The sequence below is a fragment of the Lactuca sativa genome, chromosome 1 (assembly GCF_002870075.4).
Source record: "Lactuca sativa cultivar Salinas chromosome 1, Lsat_Salinas_v11, whole genome shotgun sequence".
Taxonomy (NCBI): Eukaryota; Viridiplantae; Streptophyta; class Magnoliopsida; order Asterales; family Asteraceae; genus Lactuca; species Lactuca sativa.
Genome location: NC_056623.2, coordinates 89,957,380 through 89,965,610, shown reverse-complemented (window position 1 = coordinate 89,965,610; position 8,231 = coordinate 89,957,380). Strand labels below are relative to the sequence as shown.

Below are 8,231 nucleotides of genomic sequence, written 5' to 3'. Positions count from 1 at the left end.
TCTTTTCGTGTCTTCAAATGTTGAAACCGGTCCTCGAAAAATAGCATCATACAGTTCCGGTTTTTGTCGGTTCTATCGGTTTTTGTCGGTTCTACCGGTTCCGGTTATATCGGTTCCGATTCCTACCGGTTCCCGGTTCCAAAAATACACAAAAATAACGTCCCGGTCCCGGCCCGACCGGTTCCATCGGGTTCCGGTTCCGGCCGGTTCCCCGGTCCATATGCCCATCCCTAGTTATGATGTTGGTTCGCTGGAGTTAAAGGACCAAAAAAAGAAGGTATGATGAAGACGTCGATGTCACTAAAGATGGAAAGAAAATAGAAGTTGAGGATGATGAGAGATGAGATGGTGACCGTGATGGGTTTTATGCATAAGAACAATCCTATGTGCTCATACAAACCCTAATGCTTGGATCTAGGTTTCTCTATTGTACATGCTTTGAATCCAAGACTAATAAACTTAGATCTAACATATTATAAACTGAATTAGGGTCTAGGGAATTACCTTTGATTGTTTTATAGCAATAACAATCAATTCCTTGCTTGGATTGGCTTCAAAAGCTTAGTGCCTCAAGTGTTGCACCTCTAATGGAGTCACAAACACCTTATGCAACTTGGATGAAGAAGAGAAGAAAGGAGGCTGCCCAAAAACGACTAGAAACCCTAGAGAATCAGTTGTACACGTTTTTTGGGGCCTAAGGGGTCCTTTATATACTTGTGAGGGCTGCTAGGGTTTCAGTCAAAACCCTAATGGACAGCTTAAACTCTAAGCAGCCCATGGAACCTTCTGGATAAGGCTATGGACGAAATGATGATGGGCTTCCATCATAATTTCGTTCACCCCTTATTCCTTTAGCATTCCTTAGCCCAATAACTCAACTATCCAATAATTGCAGTCCAGTCTCCTAAATTTAATTAATCTCTTTTAGCCACAAAATTAATTCATAATTAATTATTGACTAATATTAATTAAACAATATGATTTCTCCTTTTAATATATTATTCTCATAATATATTAATAAATCATATTTAAACCCCTCTCTCCTTAATTCATCCTACATATTGTTATGGTGAAGGCAACCCAAAAGGACCATGCTCATAATCGGGTCAAGTACATACCAAAATAGTTATGGACTTAGACACTAATCCAACAGATCAACCCGGATTAAATTTCTTAAATATAGTTCCAGGTTTATGGAGAGGATATGCAGAAATGTAGGGTCTATTAATTTATATATATATATATATATATATATATATATATATATATATATATATAATAAATACATAAATAAGAAAATTAATCAAAAAAATAAATTAATAATGGCACAATAGTCTTTTTAGGTAAGACAGTGATTAAGCATGCAACAAAAATAAACAGTAGAGACCATCTGAGGTAAAATAATAATAATAATAATAAGTTTGGGACCAAACACACAAATTCCCCCAAACCACAGGAACTATTCGTGTAATTTACTCTTACTTTTCGTTTTGTTCATATTTGGGTAACTATTTTTTTTTGTACACATGTAGGTAACAATTTGTTGAAAGTGTTATGACTATTATGACTTGATGTAGCCGGATGTAACCTACTACAGCAAGTCATAATGGGCATATGTGAACACTCTTAACAAATTTGTTACCGAGATCTGTAAAAAAAAAAAATAGTTAGCCAAATGTAAATAAACCGAAAAATCAATTACCTTAATAAGTCATATTCCCCATGTTATTTTAATAAGTCATATTCCCCATGTTATTTACCTAAACGAAACTAGACGAGTGGATGGTAAACCATATTCAAACGAGTTATTTTTAGTTTAGTTCTTGTTATAAATGTATTAAAAAAGTGCTTCTTAATTTTTACAAGTCAAGTCACTTGTTTATAGAGAAAATATATATATATATATATATATATATATATATATATATATATATATATATATATATATATATATATATAACAAACTTGAATCAACATCATATTATAGTTGTAATTTTCATATGCCTACGGATTTTTCTTATTTTTGAATTTTTGGGCACCGAACGTCGTTTTTTCCACTTCAAAGACATTTTTTTTGTAAAATACTCGTTGGCTTAACATTGTAAAGCCTGTTAATATTTGTAACTTTTGATACACATAAATACATACCTCATGTTGTGTCATTTGCTATCGCCATCATCAATTCAACATACATACGCCTATATATATAGTGGAGGATATAATAAAGAAAACAAAACCAATACAATAATAATGTGTTTATATGTGTAACGGATCCAGAAGGTGCACACAAGTTTATAAATGATATTAGTAGCTATAGTTGAGGACATAATAAAATAACAGATCCTGAAATTGCACACAACTTTATAAATCATTATTATTATTATTTAATAATAATAACAGTAGTAATAATGATCCTCAAAAAAAAAAGTTCAATACTCAAAAACGATATGGAAATCAGGGGCGAATCTACCTTATCCTCACCTGTTTCCATGGACACCCCTTGTGTTTAAATTCTTTTTATAGATTAGATAATGATTTTTAGGACACCCTTGAAAATTTTAGATGGACACCGGTAGGCCGCTCCAACACTTGAGAGTTGAGACGACAAAAAAAGGATTTTACAAATTTTATTGATCCCAAAAGTTAAAGAAAAGAAACCAGATAAATAGAATGTTGGTTAACAAAAATAAAGTTATCTTTTATCATAACAATATATTTTCCATTTTGATCTATTAAGTTTATAAAAATAAGTAAAAAAATATGGAAGTTGGGTAAATAAGTATAATAGAAAATGAAAAGAAAACCCTAAAATTAAACAAAATTTACATGTTTTTGGTCTTTGGACCTTGATATCGCAGCTGCCATCCTCCCAATCTTCGGCTTCTTCCGTCCTAAGTGAGTCTCCAGCCTCGGCCGCCTGCTGCCTCTCTCATATGCCCTCTGTTACTTGGTGGTTCTGTCCCTCAACCCTCTACTGACTTGTCTCCTTCTCTGTCTCTTTTGTTCTTTGAGATAACCGTTAAAATTAATCTTTACTCGGTTGTTCTTTGTTTTTTTGAGATAAGTAGAATAGTGTTTACTTTGTTGAGATAAAGTATTGAACTATAATTTGCATAAAGAAGAAAAATAGAACCCTTGTGTCACCAGCGAGCACATGGTTTCAAAGCGGCTGTATTGTATTGTAGGTGGGTAGAATATGTAAAAATTCGACTTTAATCACAGTCATAGTATAGGGGTGAAATTTAACATAATCTTAAACTACTAACAAAATGGAACCTAATTTTGATAGTTGAAACAAAAAATGGGTATACAATTTGAAAAACGGTATATCATATTTTTTTAGTTTGTATCTCATAAATAACATTATTATTATGCACAAATTTCATGACCGATACGAAAGGGATGTTTAGTTAGTTAGATCATAGATTTTACATAATATAAAAACATACTAATATTTTGTTTACATATAAATTATATAAAATGGTTACTTCTTTTCCTGTTATCGTATTTGTTTTTTATTGTGTTTTATTATGTTACGTAGTATTACCAAGTAGCGACCATATATTTATATATTGTTTGTAAAATATAAAAACTCGTGAACAATTACAAGACATTAGCTAGTATTATTAAGAACTTGGCTCGTTAACCAAAATATTTCGACTTTTTTATTTTGTGATATCTATCAAATTAGACACCCGTGAGTTTGAATATTGGATTCGCCACTGATAGAAATAATAATACTAGTAACAAAGAAACCAAAACTGAATTATTTAATAACTATAATGAAGCATTTAAATATGGATGGTATGAGAGATACTTGTTCAAGTCCCACCCACATTTCCTTTTGTATTTTCCTTAAATACTATTATAAAAAGTATAGTTGATGTTGCATGCCCGGTCGGATAGTTAATGTGTTAGTATGATTGTAAAGAGGTGTAAGTTCGAATCCCACACCCAGTTCCATTTTTTTTCCTTAACCTTTGAGTCAAAACCTGACGCCAACTGTGAAACCATACTAAAAAAACCAAAAACCAAAAAAAAAAAAAAAATAAAAAAAAAACCATTTTCACACTGGTTATTCATGGATCCAAATTCTACCTATATTAATTAATCTATAAGGTAAATGAAAATTTCTTTGTCTATTGATCTTGCAAATTTACAAAATATGTGAAGGTTATCAAATGAAAAAACTTTTAGAATATTTTTAACTTCGCATAGGTTACCTATTGAATAAATCCTTAAAAAAAAACTCTAGTCGTGTATGTCTTGAGGGGGGTGTTGAATTGTTGATGTATTATTATTAATCACGTGATGTTATATATATATATATATATATATATATATATATATATATATATATATATATATATATATATATATATATATATATATATATATATATATATATATATATGTTCAGGTTCATTTGAGACCATTCTAATTTTTTGAAACCGTGAAACCAAATCTAAAAATAATTTTAAAATGCAAAATAAATGAAAAAATCCAAAAATTCTTTTTTAAATATTATTTTCGGAACTTGAATTAACTAAAATAAATAAAATTCCATTTTTTTTTTGAAAAATACGTGAAATATTCTAAATATAATATTACACTGACATATTCTAAAAAATAATTTTAAAATGCAAAATAAATGGAAAAATCTAAAAATTCTTTTTTTAAATATTATTTTCGAAACTTGAATTAACTAAAAAAAATTTAAAAAAATAAAAAAAATTCTATTTTTTTTGAAAAATACGTGAAATATTCTAAATAGAATATTGCACTGTACATATTCTAAAAATAATTTTAAAATGCAAAATAAATGGAAAAATCAAAAAATTCTTTTTTTAAATATTATTTTCGGAACTTGAATTAACTAAAAAAATTTTAAAAAAAAATTTTTAAAAAATAAAAAAATACGTCTCACAGTCTCACAAAATTAGGCCGTCTCAAATGAATCTAACCCTATATATATATATATATATATATATATATATATATATATATATATATATATATATATATATATATATATATATATATATATATATATATTTTAACGTTGTGCACCAAGATGAATAGTGAACTGACCAATTGTTTGGCAGAAATGGTCCATAAGTTTTCATAGTTTTTTAGTGGTTCAGATTTTTGGCACTAAAGTTTATAATATTGTCAATTTAGTCCAACATTAAGGGTTGTTTAAGGATAAGGATGGCCAGTGATACATGTCATTCCTACGCCTCCCCCACCGGTTCTGCCTCGGTTCCTGCGCTTCCCAAGAAATTTTTTCTAGATCCCTCCATTTCTGAACGACACTTCTAACACAACCACCACACCATTGAGTCATTACTCTTTGTCTCCGCCGATTTCCGATTCTTCTTCACCACCGTTCTAGACTGACCCGTTTTCTCCTTGCTCCAGGTATTTTTCCTGTCGTAACCTTCCTTCGGACTCTATAACAGCCATCAGCCACAACCACAGCCACAAACTCCATACATGAATTTTAGGAACCAAAGGAGCGAAAGAAATCTGGTATGTACACGAAGCTTTAAAACATATACTCACTTTCTCCTGCATCCCATTTCTTTAGATGAGATTACGCGCTCCAGTAGATCACCCCTGTATTCTTTCTATCTGTGAATTTGGAGTTGATGCTCCGTCTAATGGGGGGTTATGTTTTGGATTTTTGTGACCTCTTTCATCTCTCTGTCTAGGGTTTCGTTGTGTTGTTTTGGATCGTAGGTATCAAGAAGAATAGATGATGATGAATCAACATCGACTATCAATCTTGGAAAACCCCACAGGTGTTCAGAGGCAGCGAATTTACGACATCGTCAACATATTAGAAAGTGTTGGCGTAATTCTTTTCACTCTTCATCTCTGCACTGTTTTCTCTTTCTATTGATTTGTTCAAGAAATTGGTTACGCATACTTGGCTTAGGGTTCGTAGTGTGTTTAATTTTCAGGTCTTGACAAAGAAAGCAAAGAATCGGTATACTTGGGGGGTGTTTTTGGTGCAATTCCACAGGCTTTAGAAGAGCTTAGGTTATGTCAAAATACACGCTTATTATCCTCATAATTTTTTGTTGGTATGATTGATTAAAGTTAAAAGAATAAGATGAACTCATGATTTCTGAACTTTTATGTGTGCATCTTTATGTTGTTAAGACTTTATTGAGTGATTGGTGAGCTGAAGAAGACAAATTCTCTCAATGGGAATCACCATGAACCGCCAGTCCGGAGGCGGTGCTAAAAAGTGCCGCCAAGACTTTTATAGGCACACCGTATATTGTGAAGAAACAAAACCGAGATTTGTGTTCGCGTTTGTATGATAAAAGATGTGGAAAAAAAGTGGAGAGGGGTCTTTTTGTAATTTAGATAGAGATTTCTTGTTCGTTAGAAGTTGTTTTTGATGAAAAGAAGGAAGAAGATTTGGGAGAATTCGTTGAAGATAAAGAGAATTTGAGAGAATTTGAATCCAGAAGGTAGGGAAAATGAAGGTGTCGATGAGACATTTTGAAAGTGAGTATTTATAGTTGGATTATTTATTTAGGGATAATGACTTAAATGGGTAACTTATTGCTCGATTTGTAAACATTTAGTCATTGAGTTTTTTTTTTACCATATTTTCCCATTGAACTCGTTGAACTGTTCAAAAAGTATCCTTATAACCTGCTATCAGAGGTATAGCCGATTTCCGGCGTCTTTGACAACTCCGGCGATGCTCTGTTCATCTTCTCCGGTGAAACATTATTTTTTCGGCTAAAAGTAAAAACCCATTTCTTTTTTTCTAAAATCACACACGTTAAATTTTGGATTCATGTTTATCTAATACATATACAGATTTGTAAAACAAGTCCATCCATGATAGATCTAAAAAAACACAAAATCGATGTAATGATTTTTAATTTGTGAAAATAGGGGTTGCAATTTCTGATCTAACATTGTAATGCCCGTAGATCCGGGCTAGTCAATTTAGAGACGATGAGCATCAAAAATGAATTTTTGATGGAAGATTATTTAGAAGGATTAATTTTAACCAAGTTGTAGTATATGTTACAAGGGTTCCGTACGTATAAAGAACGCCGAAATCTGAGTTTTAACGAAGAAGTTATGGCTCGTCGAAGTTTTACGGCAAAATCGGCACGACGCTGAGAGACGTAAATAGTGAATTTTTGATATAGGAAATTTTAGCCTTAGTGATCTAAACAAAAGTTGTAGTATACGTTAAACAGAGATCGTCCATAAAAAGAATGCCCAAATCTGACTTCGTATGACGAAGTTATGAATTTTCTAAGATTTGGCATAGTTGTGCATGGCTCGAAACTCGAATTTTAGTTCGAGATGTTTTCGGCCTACGCGACCTAAATGAGAGTTGAATATCTCATTAATAGGAACTCAACGATAAAAAGACAGACGAAAACGGAGTCCATATGAAGGAGTTACGAATTCTTCGCGGTCATTTAAAAGTCTAATCTCCTTCTACTGTTAAATTTGAGATCGGTCGAGAATTAGCCAACGGAGTCTAAATGAATGTTTTAGATCTTGTTTTTACCAATGTGGGGATATAAATAATGTCGAGAATAAAGCTCGTATGTTAAATATATGGACGAAACTTAGTCCCTACTCTTCGAGCACAGCGAATTCGATACAGTTTTGCAAATCTGAGATAGAATGAGAATTAGCCGACGGGGTCTAAATGAAAGTTGTAGTACTCGTAGATACCTACGTGTGGATATAAAGAACATCAAAAACGGAGTTCGTATGAACGAGTTATAAATTATAATAGCATATTTACATATTAAAATAAAGTATAAATTATATATATATATATATATATATATATATATATATATATATATATATATATATATATATATATATATATATATATATATATATATATATATATATATATATCATTAGAAAGATATCGACGATGCGGTCATTATAAGACTAGTGTTGAGTAATTTCGACATTATTTTAGTACACATATCGTTAAATCTATTTAAAATAGTATTATGAAGTGGTATTTAGTCGTTTATATAACTATAAGGTCATTAAGTAATTATGAAGGGTAGTTTTTGTAAATCCAATTACTATAAATAAGAGTCTTGGGCTCTCATATTTCTTATATCTTGATTCAAGAGTCTTTCTCTTCTTATACCCCGAACATTTCGGTCCCTCGTGATTCGACTTCTCTTTCTGTAGTTTTAGTATAGTAAGGTGAG

The 8,231-nt window shown here is 31.3% G+C and overlaps 1 long non-coding RNA gene across 2 annotated transcripts; it reads left to right on the top strand.

Annotated features, from left to right (window-relative positions):
* Nucleotides 1–5,147: 5,147 nt before the first annotated feature.
* LOC111896962 (uncharacterized) lies at nt 5,148–6,138 on the top strand. Of its 2 annotated transcripts, XR_006191436.2 has the most exons (3): nt 5,211–5,532; nt 5,715–5,857; nt 5,967–6,138. It is a non-coding gene; the product is annotated as an uncharacterized LOC111896962 (long non-coding RNA). The 2 variants fall into 2 exon arrangements; XR_002852056.2 differs by having other exon boundaries at nt 5,148–5,857.
* The last annotated feature ends 2,093 nt before the right edge of the window (nt 6,139–8,231 follow it).